Genomic DNA, 7,501 nt, shown 5'->3' on the forward strand with positions numbered 1-7,501 from the left:
TGTTAACCCCTTATTAGATATTTGCAAATACTTTCTCCCATTACATAGTGTGCCTTTTCAATTTGTTGACGGTTTCCCTTGCAGTGCAGAAACCTTTTAATTTTATGTACTCCCACCTGTTTCTTTTGGCTTTTGTTGCTTTGTTTCTGGTGTCAAATGCAAAAAAAAAAAAAAAAAAAAAAAACATTGCCAAGACCTGTGTGAAGGAGCCAGTCCCCTATACTTTCTTGTAGGAGTTTTATGGTTCCAGATCATAAATTTTTCTTCAATCCACTTTCAGTTGATTTTTGTGAGTGGTATAAAATACAGATCCAGTTTTATACATTTGCATGTGGCTGCCAGTTTTTCACACACAATTTACTGAAAAGACTATCCTTTCTCCATTGAGTATTCTTGGCCCTGTTGTCAGACATTAGTTGACTGTACATGCAGGAGTTTATTTTAGACCTCTCCATTCTGTTCCATTGGTCTGTGTGTCTATGTTGATGCAAGTAGTATACTGTTTTGATGACTATAGCTTTGCATTGTAATTTGAAAGCAAGAAGTGTGATTCTTCCTACTTTGTTCTTCTTTCTTGGGATTGCTTTAGGTATTCAGAGTCCTCTGTGGTTCCACACAAATCTTAAGATTGTTTTTTTTCTATTTTTGTGAATAATGCCATTGGGAATTTGATACATTACATTAATTATTTTAATTACATTAAATCTGTATGTAGATTGCCTTGAGGAGAATGGAAATGTTGCCAACATTAATTCTTCCAATCTATGAACATGGAATATCTTTCCATTTATTTTGTAAACAATTGTACCTAAATCTTTGCCAGCATCTCTGATTATTTTCTTTATATGAATTCCCAGAAGTAGAATTACTAGCTCAAACACTATAAATATTTTAGAAATTTTAATGCATATTACCAAATGATGTTCCAGAAATAAATGGTACCGTGTAAATTTTTCCAATCCAGCATCTAAGAGTGTTGGTCTCACTGCATCCTCACCACATTTACCTTTGCAGTTTTTACTGACAGCTTGCTAGTTAGAGATACAAAAAAAATTAAAAAAACTAAAGTTACTTTCACATCTGGATGAAGTGCTTATGGAGTTTCTGACTAATCGGAAATTCTAAGGAGGATAATTTTAAGTGTTTAGATATGATTTTACTTAATTGTAGCTGTTTCTTCCCTACAAAATTATTTTGGGGGTTGAAAAAATGAGCGTGCCTGTGTTTATTTTCTTCCTGGGGATTGAAGCCTCTGCCTGTCACCCTGTTGCTCCCACTTTGTACTTTACTATTGTTCTCCCACTACCCTGCCCTGTCTCCTCCCCTAGCCAGAGACACTGTTAGTAACGGAGTTCCACCTTCAATTTGCCAGCGAGTGTAATGAAAAGCACCCACAGGCTGATGACTTTCATCTGGGTCCTGAAATATGAATTAATGTGATTTGTCTGGAAAAATTATCACAAAACATGAACTCTGTTAGGGAGTGGGTGGGGGATGAGAACAAACAGTGAAAACTGTGTGTGGGGACGGGGTAGAGACATCCATTTGGCTCCCAACAGCCTGGCCCACTTCTCTCCTAGAGCAAGTGAACACTCGATATGTAACTGAGTGCAGGGCTGCCCGAGACTACAGACGTTCTCGGCCTCCTGTGCAGCTGGGTTATTTGTGAGACTAAGCTCTCCCTCCAAGATGGAAGGAAAGAAATGTGTGCAACTTGTAGGATATTTCCTACATGGGAGAGGCAGGCCTTACTTTCTCCTCCCTCTGTCCTACTGCACGAATGTAAACACTGAAACTGTAGCTCCATCCTGCCCCACGTCCACCCCGGAGGAGGCCAACTCCCCTAGGATGACAGAGCATCAGGGATGACAGAGAAGCTTCCTGAAGTAGCCTTGCGAGAGCAACCCCGGACTGCCTGCATCCAGATCAGAATGTGGGAGAGATGCAAACTTCTGTTTGGCATAATTACGTGGGGGGAGGGGGGATGGGGCGGTGTGTTGCAGCAACTGAACTCTAACCAACACAGGAATCCTGGAAGGGGCTCCTCTCTGCACTTCCCATGGGTCAGGCTGCTCCAAGGACCACAGCTGTCTGATACTTTCAGCTCTCCCTTTCATGGGTGGTGGGGGGACAGCCAAGCTCAGCAACAATCCAATATCTTCTCCAGGCGCTTCTCCGGAAATCTACTGGGTGAAGATGGATGCTCCCAACACAAGGAATCTGGAGCTAATATTTTCCGGGGATACAGTCTTGTTCTTTCCTCCAGAGCGTGCACCCCGGCGATCTCCTAAACACATAGCTTGTTTTGAAACGTGTTGTGCTGTTTCCCTGCTGATACGTGCAGATTCTAAATAAATAACTCAGGGCACAGACCATCTTACGTCTGTTGTAGCTTCAATGTTGCTGGAAAGATAAGTTTAGAACTAAGTCCTGTAGTAAACCAATACTTTTAAGAGCCTAATTTGGAGAAACAAAAATATCCAATTGCGTCATCCACACACAAAGTGGGACTCAACTCAAGCCTTGGCCTGAGCTCCCCATTCAAGTACAGGTGTATTGGACTTCCCAGGTGTCTGTTCTTGTCCATATAACTTCTCATATACTTTCCAGCCTTATGGACCCCGAAGTTTATGTTGAAAAGACAGCCTAATATATAATAAAATATTAAAGTGATTGAGAACATTGTAAAAAGTTTCATAGTTCATATGTTCTTTATTTGTTCATGCTTAATTATCTACAGAGTGTCTTTTCTTTCGGGACTGGTTTAAAATATAGTTTATTAATAGGGAATATGAGGTAAAGTAAGGCTAACGGATCACTAGACGACTGTCACTGAAAAGATGGTTGGTTATTTGCAGCTCCCAAGAGGAGGGGACAGGCCGCACATTGGTCAGCAGGCAGAGGGGTGGAGGGGAATTCGGGAAAAGTGCTTTTTCTGTGATTCCCCAGGAAGGAACAGTGACGAGGGTGAGCAGATTCAGGACTGAGTAACCTGTAGGATGTCAGGGGCTGTCCCTGGTGTCTGGGTGATGAGGGAAGGGAGACAGTGACCCTGAACGTGAGAGCCACAGAGGAGGTGGATGGTGAGGGCTCTGGATGGACTGGTTTGTATTTGAAAAGCAGACCTGGGAGCAGGTCTGAATCCAGGGAGGCAGGAGAGGAGGGACTCAGAGGCCGAGGCAAGGGGACCCGGGTCTGGCACAGGGTTGTCTAGAACAAGGCGTGCCGGGCATGTGCACGTGAGGAGATGTTAAAGCGTCAGGTTTACAGAACCTAGAAACTTGGTCCACACTAGGGCGCAGCTTAAACGTCACCTTCTCAGAGACACGTCCCCTGCCTGTGCATCTGCAGTGACAGCCACCCTCGCCCACGTGTCCAAGCCATCATCCACCTCATTCCTGTGCAGCACCCAGGGCCGGCCCTGTCAGCACCCACTGCGGCCACCCCACCCGGAGGAACTGTACTCTCGGGGTCCAGGCCTGAGAGCTCCTCTGCCACTGCTGTCCCCTCTCTCTGCCACCCCAGCCCCTCCCCCGCCCCGCTCTCCTGCTTCCCCTGAGGCCTGCCCTTTCCTACACAGAGTCGACCCTTCTACACGCTGTTCTGCTTACCGTCTCTCCCCCCTCCGCAGAGTCAGCTCCATGGGAGCAGCAGGGTTGTTTCTTTCAAAATTGTTCTTGTTTTTGTATGTTTTATTCTCTGCGCTGCTTACAGCCCAGGTCGGTGTGGAGCCTGAGGTAGAGACTCCATAAACACTGAATGAGCAGCTCCTATCACAGCGGGGAAAGCGCCTTTTTGTGATTTCCTTTTTGGGTGTCTCTGTCTCCTCGGGACTGTAATCCCTTCCCCCAGCACAGGCCTGGCACACAGCAGATGCTGGATCAGCATTTTGAATTATGAATATGCCACTCACTGTGCTTAACACAAGCAGCCAACAATGATGAACCTTGCTGCTGCCCTCAGGGGACAGTTAAAATCAAGACAACAGCCCCAAAGGAGTGGCTTAGTAATAACTGTGTCATCAAACTGCGACTTAAATGCAGTTTTGGCTCCTCCAGAAACGGAATCTTAATCCAGTGGATCAGGAATCCTCTGATCAGCACTAGCTAAGTCATCTGCCTGGGAGACCCCTGCCATCCCCTAATGCAAAGAAACCTTGCAAAAACCCACAGGATTCTTTGCCCAGTACAGCTTCCTTGTTTCAGCTCCCTTCTGCCTATAAGCGTCTTTAATTTTGTGCAACTCCTCAGAGCTCTTTCTATCTCCTAAATTGGATGCTGCCTGATTCATAAATCTTCAAATAAAGCCAGTGATTTTAAAATTTTACTCAGTCGAATTTTATTTTCCTTTTTTTTTAATGGAGCTTATAGTTTATTTTAAGGTTATATTTTGCTTTAAAAGATTGTCCTAGAATCAGTCGGGTTTATTACTGCTATGTAAGAAACTATTACAAAACCTGATGGTTTGAAATATAATTTATTATTATCTCTGCTAGATCTGTGGGCTGTCTGTGCTTAATTGCGAGCTTTTTGCTGAGAGCTTCACGTGCTTTTGCAGTTGGAGGGCAGCTGGGGCTCCAGCAGGCCACTCACAGGGCTGGCTGGGGTTCACCTGGGCTGTGGACCAGAGTGTGCACGTGACCTCCGCATGTGGCTTGGTTTCTTCGCAGCAGAGCCTGTGTTTCCAGGAACCAGAGTGTATGAGCAGCAGTCTGAGTAAAGAAAGGGGCAGTGACCAGATCTCTTCTAAGGCCGGTTCAGGACTGGCCTAAAGTCTCCTCTACAATTCTCTACGGGCCAAAGCAGTCACAGGCCAGGCCAGATGTAGGAGTTTGGAGAAACAGACTGCTTGTCTCCTCGGGGTGGGGTGCCTTGTTTTGTATAAGGAAGGAAGGAATTGAAGGTGGCTGCCTTTTTCAGATAAACCACCACGAAGATTCTGTGATGAATGCTACAACTGGGCAACAGATGCCAGGGTCCAATACAGTCTACCTGAGCTCTCGGAGTCCAAAGGTGAAGCACATGAAAAAAGACAATTCCAGAACCTTCCATGAAGGAGGAAATGGTGTGGGACTTGTCCTCACTATAAACACTGAGAAACTGGGCAAAACATATAAAACAACTTTTTATGGTCATTGGGCAATAGGAAGCAGAGGAGAATGGGGCTGGTAGGGATCATCCGGGGACAAGATAGCTGTTTCCTTGACGCTGTGTTCCTAAGGGCCTTGCAAGTCTAAGCAGGATCTGAGCTTTGTCTAATACGCAAGAGCAACTCTGTGATGTTCAGAGTGAGGGGACGGGTGGGTAGGAGTTAGCAGAATCAGGGCTCAGGTTTGCAGGGTTCATAATCTGAGACCACAGAAAGATGGGAGGCTCCCAAAGGTTTCAGAAGTCGCCCACAGGTGGGGTCTCTATCCACGCACGAGCACCATGGACTTGTCACATGAGGTTTGGGTCCCTAGATGAGCCCCAGCCCCTAACACCTAGTGGGGGCTCATTTGCTGAATGAAGATGCAGAAACTCTCTTGGCGATGCAGGATGTGAGGACTGGGTGTGGCTTGGATGGACTGAGGGTGGAGGAAAGAGTTTTTTAAGTTCTAGAGAGGGGAATGAGGTCTTTCCGGGCTGGAAATGCTGCTACTTCCGCCCAGCCTCCATCAGGTGGAAGGTAGTCGTCAGAGGTGTCCTGAACATGGAGTTTCTTACATCAATGGGAGGAGAGATTGGGAGGATGTGAAATGCCCCTGAGACAATTGGACCTGACACTCAACCATGTGACCTCAGCTCTGGGAAGTAGCAGCATAGCATATTTAGGGCTGTCCTGAAATCAGGACAGCAGCTGCTTTCCCTGGGTCTAATTTTGCATCTTTATAATAACAGTGAGATATTTCCTGAAGAACAAGATACCAAGACCTTCAGGAGATTGTCCTTCTGACCCCTTCTTTCTCGATCTAGGGCAATGCTCTATGACCTCCACCTGTCCCCCCTATACATTCAGTGCTCACTCACCCAGCACATGGCACACATTCACTGAGGCCCGACTGTGTACCTGACCTGGTCCAGACACCAGACGACAGCAGTGGGTGAAACAGCTGGAGGGAGATTCCAATTCACATTCAGGTGACAGACTCATGGCGAAAACAGATTAAAAAATAGAGGTACACAGTATCAGGAGGTGATATGTACCATAAAGAAAAGTAAAGTAAACTTTTGAAAATTCCTGAAGAAGTTTAGGGAGCTAACATGTAGAAGACACAGTGTTCCGGGTTCAGAGGATAGCAAGTGCAAAGGCCCTGAAGTCACCATGGGCTGCATGTTTGAGAGTCTTAGTTTTTACCTGGAATACTTGTCTTGTGCTCAGTCTGTTTTGCTTTTATTTGTAAGCCTTGATTTCATTTTCCTAGCTCATTAGCTTGAGGTTGATCTCACCAATCTGGTAAATTCAATTCCAGTGATTTATTTCAGCAAATTCTACTCCAGAGATTTAAAGTGGAAACATGTGAATTTGGGCCCAGCACTCTGTTAGCAACTAGCAGGCTGTGGAATGAATCCCCATGATGACTGTAGTTAATAAACTTCCTCAGTGTCCTCAGGTCCCCTCCGCTCCACTTCCTCCCCATCTCATCTGGGTCAAAGCTCTGATCCTGCCCCTCTGGCACACCTTCATTTCCTATGCGAAGCTCACCTGTCATCTCTGCCCGAAATTCCCCCAGGCTTCTTAAAGTCCTAGGTCCCAAACTGAGTTCATCCCTTGTCTCCTCTTGTTGAATCCCTATCAGTAAGGGAACCCCTTGATGGCCCCACCCTCAAGCTCTAACACACGACCTCTGCCCCATCCTCCCCCCTTGCCTCCTACCCCATGATCCCATTGCTGCAGTACTCCCTGTCATTCTCTCCTTCCACCTTTCTATCTTGAGCTGCCCACCACCCTCTCCCTCGTCAGTAGGTCCCCTTGAGCTGAGCACAATTACACATGGGATCACTGAGGCCACAGAGGCAGGTGTTGCTGGGAATTACAGGCAGTATCCCAGAGCAGAGGACAGACTAGGGCTCCCTGAGAAGGCAGAACACAGGGCATCGTGGAGTCAAGACACCCATAAAGGGAGTGAAGCAGGCATCACGCTGTAGCACCTCCCCACTGATCCCCCATTGTGCCCTGTTTCCAAGTTTGCAAACCCTCACTGGGCCAAACCTCATTGTGTTAGGGGTATGGCATACATTAGTGTTTCTATCCACTCATTCATTGATCTTGTACTTGGGTCCTGCTCAATGTCAGTTTTTGGCTAGATGAGAACTCATCCTTGAAGACCCTCTTCAGATGTCACCTTCTCCACGAAGCCCTTCTTGATCAACACCCCTTCTCCTGGCTGCCTCTGGCCTCATCTGGGCCTCCCCCCCCCAGTGGTATGATCATGCTTTGAGTAACTCTCCTGCCTGTGAACTCTGTGAAGACAATGGGCCAGAGAGAGAAAGGATCTTGAAAAATTGTGATGACTAAATAA

General features: G+C 46.4%; 1 long non-coding RNA gene across 1 annotated transcript in view; it reads left to right on the plus strand.

The window, feature by feature from the left end:
- LOC309621397 overlaps positions 1 to 7,501 on the plus strand; it is a 46,059-nt gene that overhangs the window by 15,388 nt on the left and 23,170 nt on the right. The window lies entirely within an intron of this gene.

The sequence above is a fragment of the Balaenoptera borealis genome (assembly GCF_965194805.1).
Source record: "Balaenoptera borealis genome assembly, contig: HAP1_SCAFFOLD_395, whole genome shotgun sequence".
In the NCBI taxonomy this organism is placed as follows: Eukaryota; Metazoa; Chordata; class Mammalia; order Artiodactyla; family Balaenopteridae; genus Balaenoptera; species Balaenoptera borealis.